Genomic DNA, 10,627 nt, shown 5'->3' with positions numbered 1-10,627 from the left:
CAGGCTCTGGGCTGATGGCTCAGAGCCTGGAGCCTGTTTCCGATTCTGTGTCTCCCTCTCTCTCTGCCCCTCCCCCGTTCATACTCTGTCTCTCTCTGTCCCAAAAAAAATAAATGAACGTTGAAAAAAAAAAAAAACTAAAAAAAAAAAAAGAAGGAATTTTTAGGGACGACCAAAGACCACAGGAGAGTTACAAATAAGGATGCTGGAGGAAATTGAAACCTTGGCACTTACGGCTAGACAACTAGAACAAGCACTAAACAAAGCCCAACTCCAAGGCAGATTGATAACACCTTACAGCAAAGTCCTACTTCCTTAGCTCCTATTATCCAAGTATATCATTCCAGCTTTCAATAAAAATGACAATGTATGAGACAAGGCAACAATATGCAGTCCGAGGAGACAAAGCAAACATCAGAACAACATTCAGACATGGTATAGATTTTAGAATCGTCAAACAGGGAATTTAAAATAACTGTGATTAATATGTTAAGGGCTTGGGCGCCTGGGTGGCTCAGTTGGTTGAGCGTCCGACATCGGCTCAGGTCATGATCTCATGGCTCGTGGGTTCGAGCCCCGCGTCGGGCTCTGTGCTGACAGCTCAGAGCCTGGAGGCTGCTTCGGATTCTGTGTCTTCCTCTCTCTCTGCCCCTCCCCCTCTCTGTCTCTCTCTCTTCCTCCAAAAAAATATGTTAAGGTCTATAATGTGAAAAACATAGGCAATGGGCAAGAACAGACAGGTAGAATACGGAAGAGTGACATCTGCAAAAATAGTAGAGTAGGGAATTTGAAGGGTCTGTCCCTTCACAGAAACACCAGAAAATGGGCAAATACTATCCGAATTAACTTTGTCAGACTCTAGGAAATAAAGTTTTCTAGCAACCAAGTGAATGCAGAAAAAAAAAAAACAACAACAAAGAAAACTGAGGATAGGAGAACTCTGTGGCATTTTGACTGAGCCTCAGCCCACTCCCCTCCCCTCTGTGACAATAGTCCTGAAGACAATAAGCTGGCATTCCTGGTGTGGGTACCCTGTTCTGAGGGAGCAGAGGAGATCTTGTTACCAAGGAATTGTATTTGTCTACTTTAACCTGTCTGGGGTTTCCCTGAGGACCGATGCAAGGTGCTTGCTTTTTTTTTTTTTTTTTTTTTTTTACCTAACTCCAAACTCTCTGGTGGTGACAGAGTAGCTGGATAAGGACAAAGAGAATAAGAACCTTGAAAGCAGCAAGAAAGCGAGGGCGCCTGGGTGGCTCAGTCAGTTAAGCATCCAACTCTTTTTTTTTTTATTTTTTTTTTTTTACATTTATTTATTTTTGAGACACAGAGAGACAGAGTGCAAGCGGGGGAGGGGCAGGGAGAGAGGGAGACACAGAATCCGAAGCAGGCTCCAGACTCTGAGCTGTCAGCACAGAGCCCTATGCGGGCTCGAACCCACGAGCCGTGAGATCATGTCCTGAGCTGAAGTTGGTCACCCAACCAACTGAGCCACCCAGGCACCCCTGAGCATCCGACTCTTGATCTTGGCTCAGGTCATGACCAGACGGTTCATGGCATCGAGACCTGTGTTGGGCTCTGTGCTGGGATTCTCTCTCTCCTTCTCTTTTTGCCCCTCCCCCACTCATTTTAGGCCCAAAGACAAAAATAGGTTTAAAGTGAAAGGATGGAAAAGATATTCCATGCAAATTGTAATCAAGAGACCTGAGGTGGCTATGCTAGTATTAGGCAAAATAGATTTTAATCAAAACATGTTACGTATTGATAAAAGAGTCACATTATCAAGAATTAATACAACAATTATAGACATATTCACACCTTATAAGAGAGTCCCAAAATATATGAAGCAATGTTTGATAAACTAAAAGGAAGAAATGGGTTTACAGTTGTCAAAAACTTCACTTCTCACTTTCAGTACTGGATAGAACACCTAGACAGATCAATAAGGAAATAGAAAACTTGAACAACACTATAAATCAACTTGACCTAGCAGACATATATTCCACCCCCAAACAGTAGAACATGCATTTTCATGTGCACATGAACTATTCTCTGGATAGATTATATGTTAGGTCTCAAGTCTGTAGCCCACTTTTTGAGTTATTAGCTTTTTGCTGTTGAGTTGTAGGAGTTCCTTATATATTTTGAACATCAACCCCTTATCCGATATATGCTTCACAAACATTTTCTCTCATTCCATAGGTTGCCTTTTAACTCTGTTGATTCCTTTGCTGTGCGGAAGCTTTTTAGTTTGATATAGTCCCACTTCTCTATTTTGGCTTTTGTGGTCTGTGCTTTTAGTGTAATAGTATGAAAGCATGGCCAAGACCAATGTCATGAAGCTTTCCCTCCTATGTTTTCTTCTAGGAGTTTTACTTTCAGTCTTCCATTTGTCTTGAGTCCATTTTGAGTTGACTGCTGTTGTACAAGATGTAGGGTCGGATTTAATTCTTTTGCATGTGGATACCCAGTTTTGCCAGTTCCATTTGTTGAAGAGATTATTACTGCCCCATAGCAAATTCGTGGCACCCTTGTCAAAAATCAATTGACCATATATACATGGACTTATTTCCAGGCTCTCAATTCTGTTCCACTGGTCTATATGTCTACTTTTATGCCAGTACCATACTGTTTTGACCAGCTTTGTAATATATTTTGAAATAAGGAAGAATTATGCCTCCAGTTCTGTCCTTTTTTCCTCAAGATTGACTTGGCTATTCATTGTCTTTTGTGGTTCTATATGAATTTTAGAATTGGTTTTTTTCTATTTCTATTTTTAAAAAGTCAGTGGGACTTTGATAGGATTGCGCTGAACCTATGGATTGCTTTGGGAAATATGGACATTTAAACAATGTTAAGTCTTCTGATCCATGAACATGGGGTGTCTTTCCATTTGTTTGGGTTTTTAATTTCTTTCATCAGTGTTTTGTAGAAAACGGGCTAAGAACTTGAACAGACATTTCTCCAAAGAAGACATACAAATAGAACAACAGATATATGGGAAAAAAATGCTCAAAATTATTAATCATCAAGGAAATGTAAATCAAAACCACAATGAGGTATCACCTCACACCTGTCAGAATGGCTATTATTTTTTTAAAAAAGACAACAAGGGTTGGCAAAGATGTGGAGAAATTGGAACCCTTGTATACTGTTGGTGGGAATGCAAAATAGTACAGTCGTTATGGAAAATAGTGTGGAGGTCTCTCAAAAAATTAAAAATAGAACTATCAGATGATCCAGTAATCCCACTTCTGAGTATTTATCCACAGTTGCTGAAATCAGGGTCTCAAGGAGCTATTTGCACTCCCATGTTCATTGAAGTACAATTCACAACAGCCAAGATATGGAAACAACCTAAATGTTCCTTGATAGATGAATAAAGAAAATGTGGTATATACATGCAATGGAATATTATCCAGCATTAAGAAAAGAAGGGCGAGGGGCGCCTGGGTGGCGCAGTCGGTTAAGCGTCCGACTTCAGCCAGGTCACGATCTCGCGGTCCGTGGGTTCGAGCCCCGCATCGGGCTCTGGGTTGATGGCTCAGAGCCTGGAGCCTGTTTCCGATTCTGTGTCTCCCTCCCTCTGCCCCTCCCCCGTTCATGCTCTGTCTCTCTCTGTCCCAAAAATAAATAAAAACGTTGAGAAAAAAAAAATTTAAAAAAAAAAAAAAAAGAAAAGAAGGGCGCTCACTTTGGCAGCACATATACTAAAACTGGACCTATACAGAGGAGATGAGCATGGTCCCTGCACAAGGATGACACACAATTTGCGAACTCTTCCCAAGAGTTTCTCAAGAAATGCCACGCAAAAAAAAAAAAAAAAAAAAAAAAAAAAATCTGCAAAATGGGACAACATGGATGAACCTTGAGGACATTATGCTAAATCAAGTAAGGTAGTCACAAAAAGTCAAATGCCATACTATTCCACTTACATGAGGTACCTTTAGTCAAATTCATAGAATCAGAGTGGAAGGGTGGTTGCCTGGGGCTGGGGGGAGGGGGAAACAGGAAGTTGCTAAGCGATGGGCATCAAGTTTCAGTTAAGCAAGATGAGTAAGTTCTAGAGATCCACTGTACAATGCTGTACTTATAGTCAACAATAATGTAACATCCACTTCACAATTTTTAAGAGGGTAGGTCTCATATTCAGCATTTTGCTAAAATAAAATTTAATTTAATTTTTTTTTAATGTTTTTATTTATTTTTGAGACAGAGAAAGACAGAGCATGAGCAGGGGAGGGGCAGAGAGAGAGGGAGACACAGAATCTGAAGCAGGCTCCAGGCTCCGAGCTGTCAGCACAGAGCCCGACGCGGGGCTCGAACTCACACACCGCGAGGTCATGACCTGAGCCGAAGTCGGACGCTCAACCCACTGAGCCACCCAGGCGCCCCAATAAAATTTAACTTAATTTTTAAATTAAGCCCCAGTAAATTTTAAATGATTGATATGACAAAATATTTTCTCTGACCACAACAAAATGAAGCTGTCAGTAACAGAAGGAAAACTGGAAAATTAACAAATACATGGAAATTAAATAACACCCTCTTAAGAACACTGATTCAGAGAAGAAAGCAGAAAGGAAATGAGATGTATGAAATTAAAATCACAACATGACAAAACTTATGAGATGTAGCAAAGAGATTCAGAGCTGTAAATACATTAAATAAGAAGAAATGTCTCAAATCAGTAACTTTACACTTTAAGAAACAAAAAAAAAAAAAAAAAAGAAGAAGATCTAACTAAATACAAAGCTAGTAGAATGAAACAAATAATAAATATTGGAAGGGTGCGTGGGTGGCTCAGTTGGTTGGGCGTCCAACTTCGGCCCAGGTCATGATCCTGCGCTTTGTAGGTTCAAGCCCCACATTGGGCTCTGTGCTGACCACCTGGAGCCTGCTTCAGATTCTGTGTCTCCCCCTCTCTCTGCCCCTCCCCTAGTCTGTCTGTCTCCCAAAAATAAACATTAAAAAAACTTTTTTTAAAAAATACATACTGGAGTGAAGATAAAAAGAGAATAGAAAAATATTACAGTGAATCAACAAAACAAAAAGGTAACTCTTTGAAAAGACCAACAAAGTTGACAAACATTTACCTAGAGTAACAAAGAAAAAAAAGGAGGAAAGATTCCAATCAGAAATGAAAGTGGCGGGGCGCCTGGGTGGCGCAGTCGGTTAAGCGTCCGACTTCGGCCAGGTCACGATCTCGCGGTCCGTGAGTTTGAGCCCCGCGTCAGGCTCTGGGCTGATGGCTCAGAGCCTGGAGCCTGTTTCCGATTCTGTGTCTCCCTCTCTCTCTCTGCCCCTCCCCCGTTCATGCTCTGTCTCTCTCTGTCCTAAAAATAAATAAACGTTGAAAAAAAAATTTAATAAAAAAGAAATGAAAGTGGCAACCTTACATAAATATAAAGGATTATAAGAAAATACTATGAATAACTGCACACCAACAAATTAGGCAACTGAGATGAAATGGACAACACTGTACCGGAAGTTCTGGCCAGAGCGATGAGACAAATGAACAAACCAAAAAGTCCTCATATTGGAATGGGAAAAGTAAAACTATATTCACAGGTTCCATGATCTTAATGTAGAAAACCCTAAAGAATTCACACACAAATTACGAGAGCTAATAAACAAATTCATCAAAGTTGCAGGATAAAATATCAACATGCAACAATCGGTTGTATTCTTATATAGGAGTAATGAACAATGTGAAAAGGAAGTTAATAAAATATATTTACAGTAATAGCAAAAGGAATGAAATACATTGGACCAAATTAAGCCAAGGAGGCACAAAAGTTGAAACAAATACTACAAAACATTACTGAAAGAAATGTTAAAACACCTAGCGGGAGAACCTGGGTGGCTCAGTTGGTTAAGCGTCCAACTCTTTTTTTTTTTTTTTTTAAGTTTTATTTATTTTTGAGAGAGAGAGAGAGAGAGCATGAGCAGGGGAGGGGCAGAGAGAGAGGGGGACAGAGGATCCAAAGCGGGTTCCACACTGACAGCAGCAAGCTCGATGTGGGGCTCAAACTCATGAACCTGAGCTGAAGTCAGACGCTCTACTGACTGAGCCACCCAGGTGCCCCATTGTCTAACTCTTGATTTCAGCTCAGGTCACGATCAAGCCCTATGTTGGGTTCTGTGAAGACATCCTACGTTTATGGACTGAAAGACTTATTGCTAAAGTGGCAATACTACACAAAACAAAACAATCTATAAAATTCAGTACAATCTCTATCAAATGTCCAACAGCCTTTTATACAGAAACAGAAAAACCAACCCTAAAATTGATATAAAATTGCAAGACATCCCGAATAGCCAGAACAACCTTGAAAGAGAGGGAAAATGTTGGTAGATTTCTACTTTCTGATTTCAAAATTTATTAGAATCAAAACAGTGTGGTACTGGCATAAGGCTATATACAGACAAATGGAATAGAATTGTGAGTCTAGAAATAAGCCCATACATCTACAGTCAACTGCTTTTTGACAAAGGTGCAAGAGCATTCAGTGAGGAAAAATTGGCTCTTCAAAAAAATAATGCTGAGACAATTGGATATCCAAATGAAAAAGTATGAAGTTGAACCCCTACCTTACATTATACACAAAAATTAATTCAAAATGGACTAAAGACCTAAGTGCTCAAAGAGCTAAATGATCGAGGAGTTAAAACTTTAAAATTCTGAGGAAAACACAGGTCAAATCTTCATGACCTTGAGTATGGCAGTAGTTTTTAAAAGATGACACCCAAAGTATAAGCAACAAAAGGAAAAATAAATAACTTGGACTTCAGTACAAGTAAAAACTTTTGTGCACCCAGAAAGAGATGCATTTCTCCAGAATGGGAGAAAATATTTGCAAACCATATAAATGATAAGGGTCAATTATCCAGAATAAAGAACTATCACTATTCAACTATAAAAAGACAAACCACCCAATTAACAAATGGGCAAGGGCTCAAACAGACATTTCTTCCAAGAATATATACATATGGCCAACAAGCACATGAAAAGATACTCAACATTATTAGTCATTGGGGAAATGCAAGTAAAAGCCACAAAACCTCACACCCACTAGGATAGCTATAATTAAAAACAAATGGAAATTAACAAGTCTTGGTGAGGCTGTGGAGAAATTGGAACGCTTGTACATTCTGGTAGGAACGTAAAATGGGGCAACTGTGGAAAACCATTTGGAGGTTCCTCAAAAAGTCAAAAAATACAATTACCAAATGACCCAGGTGTATACTCTACCCCAAGGTGTATACCTGAAAGAATTGGTATTTTCAATTATTTTGAAAACAGCCATCCAAACAAATACTCGTTCATGAATTTTCATAGAGCACTGTTCACAAAGCCAAAAGATGAAAATAACCTAAATGTCCTTCAATGGAAGAATGAATAAACAAAATATGGTATATCTATTCAATGGAACATAATTCAGCCTAAAAAGGAATCAACTGATACATGCTACAACGTGGGTGGACCTCACAAACAAGTGTACAATTAAGTAGCATTTATTTAGTACCTTCACTATGTCGTGCATTCATCACATCTGCTTTGAAAACATTCTCATTCCCCCAAAGCAGACGCCCATCCTCCCCAGCCTCTGGCAACCACTAATCTGTTTTCTGTCTCTATGGATTTACCTATACTGAATATTTCACGTAAATGGAACCATATAGTACATGCGCTTCAGTGCCTGGTCAGCATATTGTTTCTTGAGGTTTGTCCACGTCATAGCATGTATCAATATTTCATTCCCTTTTCTGGCCAAAGAATTATCCACTGAATGGATACACCACCTCTTGGGTATGAAGTCAATTCCAGATGAATTTTATATCTAAATATATAAGGTAAAATAATATGACTTGTAAATGAAAACATAGGAAAATATCTGCATGACCTTGGCGTAGGTGATTTTTTCCTAACCAAGACTCCAACAGCACTAATGACAAAGGAAAATACTGATGAACTGGAAGACATTACAACTGGCAACTCTTCTTCAACGGACATCATTAAGTGAGTGAAACAGCAAGCCACAGAGTGGGAGAAGACATCTGCAGCACACGTATCCAACAAAGGATTCAAATTCAGAATCAAACACATCAGTAGCAAAAAAAGAACCCAATAGAAATACGGGCAAGAGACTTAACAGGCACTTTGCAAAAAAAAAAAAAAAAAAAAAAAAAAAAGTATATTCAAATATTCACTGACCATGTATTCTACATAGGAAAAGGTGCTCACCTTAACTGTTCCTCAAGGAAATGCATATTAAAACCATAATCCTACTACTCACCAGGATGGCTGAAATGAAAGAGCCAGCCAATTTCAAAAAAAGTTGAGAAGAATAAGGGGCAAGTGAACCCCTCGCACACTGCCAGTGGGAATGCAGATTGTACATTTTGAAAAACATTTTGGCAGTATCTAAAGAAGGTGAACGTATATAAACCCTATGACCCAACCATCCCACTCCTAAAGTGCTGGTAATGATCTTTTCCTTGATCCGGGTGGTGGTTACAAAGCCATGCACTTAGTGAGAATTCACTGAGCTATACACTTACTAGTTGAGCATTTTTCTGTTTGTGCATCATGCTTCAATAAATTTCTTTTAGAATACATACAAAGAGGTGGGAAATGTCCTATAACCACGAGGCTCTAAGTGTTAATGTGTTTCTTTTGATTATTATTATTAAACACTATTGATTAAACATAAATATATTATAAATTTGGGCGCTTATAAACAAAACATGCTTATTGAATATCCCACTCCTAATGGTACAAATGAATTTCTTGAAATTAGTTCATATCATGAATGAATATTAGTTATCTCCCGAATGAGGTCTGGCTCATCACCAATTATATCTCTATTTCCCATCTTCCAGAGATGATATGTCAATGAGCACAGGCAGAATTTTGTTATAGCAGGGTCGCTCAAAACTTTTAAATTTCCTTTGGAGTTATATGGCTTAAATCAAATACTGAACTATCACCAATTTTTTCCCAATGATCTATCAGCTGATCAATTAATTAATAAATCCTTCTTCTGGGACGCCTGGGTGGATCAATCAGTTAAGCATCCAACTTCAGCTCAGGTCATGATCTTGCGGTTTGTGAGTTTGAGCCCCGTGTCGGGCTCTGGGCTGACAGCTCAGAGCTTGGACCTGCTTTGGATTGTGTGTCTGTCTCTCTTGCTCTGCCCCTCCCCTACTTGCATTCTCTCTCCCTTGCTCAAAAATAAATAAACATTACAAAAAATGTTAATTAAAAAAAATAAATCCTTCAATTTTAAAAGAAAAAAAACCCAGGAAACTATTTGATATGCAGGATTCCCTACCTAGTCATTCGTCATTCAGTTCCCCAGGCAGGATGGTTTAAAGCCTCTTTGGCTCCTCGGATGCCTTAAACCCTGGGGCAACACACCATGGCAAGATCAGAGCAGGTAGGAGTGGAGGCTGGGTGGTGATGAAGGCGAGGTGGGGAGGGAGAACCTCCCTCAGAGTTTTCCTCAGGATCAGTTTTAGGAAGAAGAACGTATGGAACCAAGGACTTGGAAATAGTTGCCTTTAAAGCTATTCACGTCCAATCTCCCTTGGACAGTCTTTACGCAGCCCTGCCAGGCATGAGCGAACCTTGGTCCCAAAGGACCCCTCAGAAGCGGCTCCTCAAGACTGCATCTCTAGGAGGCCTCTCTGGGTCTCGGGCACTCAGCCTGCCACTGATCTGCAGGCCTCAGTGAGGGTGCAGGGTCTCCCTTACTACACTAACTGTCCAGTTCACCTCTGAAGTGCTGGGTGGTTTTTGCTCCCACCCATGTCCTGCATGAGGAAGGAGTTAGAGCACTCAGAGAAAGGCGAGTCTCCCTAGGGAGAACCAGGCCGCTGTGCTTCCATGTTAATCCTTTCGGGTTGCTCCAGGACTTCTGCGAAGGAAGTCATGCGTGGACCCGCGTGCCAGAATGGGCTGAGTTGCAAAGGGCTGGCAGGCAGGCAGGACAGTGGAGGAGACAGCACCAGGGAGAAGGAAAACCAGTTAGCAGAGATGCCTCTGAGGTGTTTCCGTCAAATCCACTCCCAGAGGTCACCAGATCCCAGAGGTCCTTGCAGTGCAGCCAGCTTCATGGTGACCAATGTGGGCCCATGTCCAGAGAGCCGGCAAGGAGGCCAGGCACGCTGGCAGTCCCAGAGACTGAAATACACAGGGAAATCAGGGAGACGGGATGGAATCCTCAAGACTCAGGGAACACGGAGAGTCTTTTCGGCCACACTTAATTTTTGGTAGTGATTTGCCAATTACATGAGAGTAAAGTGCATATTAAGTTCACATTTAACCCTAAACTGGTCAGCCCCATATGTTCAGGGAGTTTATATGGATATCCATCCAGTCCTGGGCGAGCCTTTGCTAGTTACTGAGGTTCTAAGACCATCTCTGGCCACAGGAGAAAGTACTCGAGAGGTATTCTAAGACAGCAGTTCTCAAAGGGGGAATGCTGGAAAATCAGCATCATGCGGTAACTTGTTAGAAATGCCCGTTTTCTGGCCAACTCCAGGCCAACTGAGGTAGAAACTCTGGGGTGGAGCCCAGCAATTGCTGTTCTAACAAAATCTGGGTTCTAAAGGCTGTTCTAAG

General features: G+C 40.6%; 1 non-coding gene across 1 annotated transcript; it reads left to right on the top strand.

The window, feature by feature from the left end:
- Positions 1–3,683: 3,683 nt before the first annotated feature.
- LOC123595506 lies at positions 3,684–3,790 on the top strand. The gene has a single exon (XR_006711207.1). It is a non-coding gene; the product is annotated as a U6 spliceosomal RNA (small nuclear RNA).
- Positions 3,791–10,627: the final 6,837 nt, after the last annotated feature.

Source organism: Leopardus geoffroyi, chromosome X (assembly GCF_018350155.1).
Source record: "Leopardus geoffroyi isolate Oge1 chromosome X, O.geoffroyi_Oge1_pat1.0, whole genome shotgun sequence".
NCBI classification, from domain to species: Eukaryota; Metazoa; Chordata; class Mammalia; order Carnivora; family Felidae; genus Leopardus; species Leopardus geoffroyi.
Note: the sequence above shows the minus strand (reverse complement) of the source record. Positions and strands in the feature narration are given on the sequence as shown.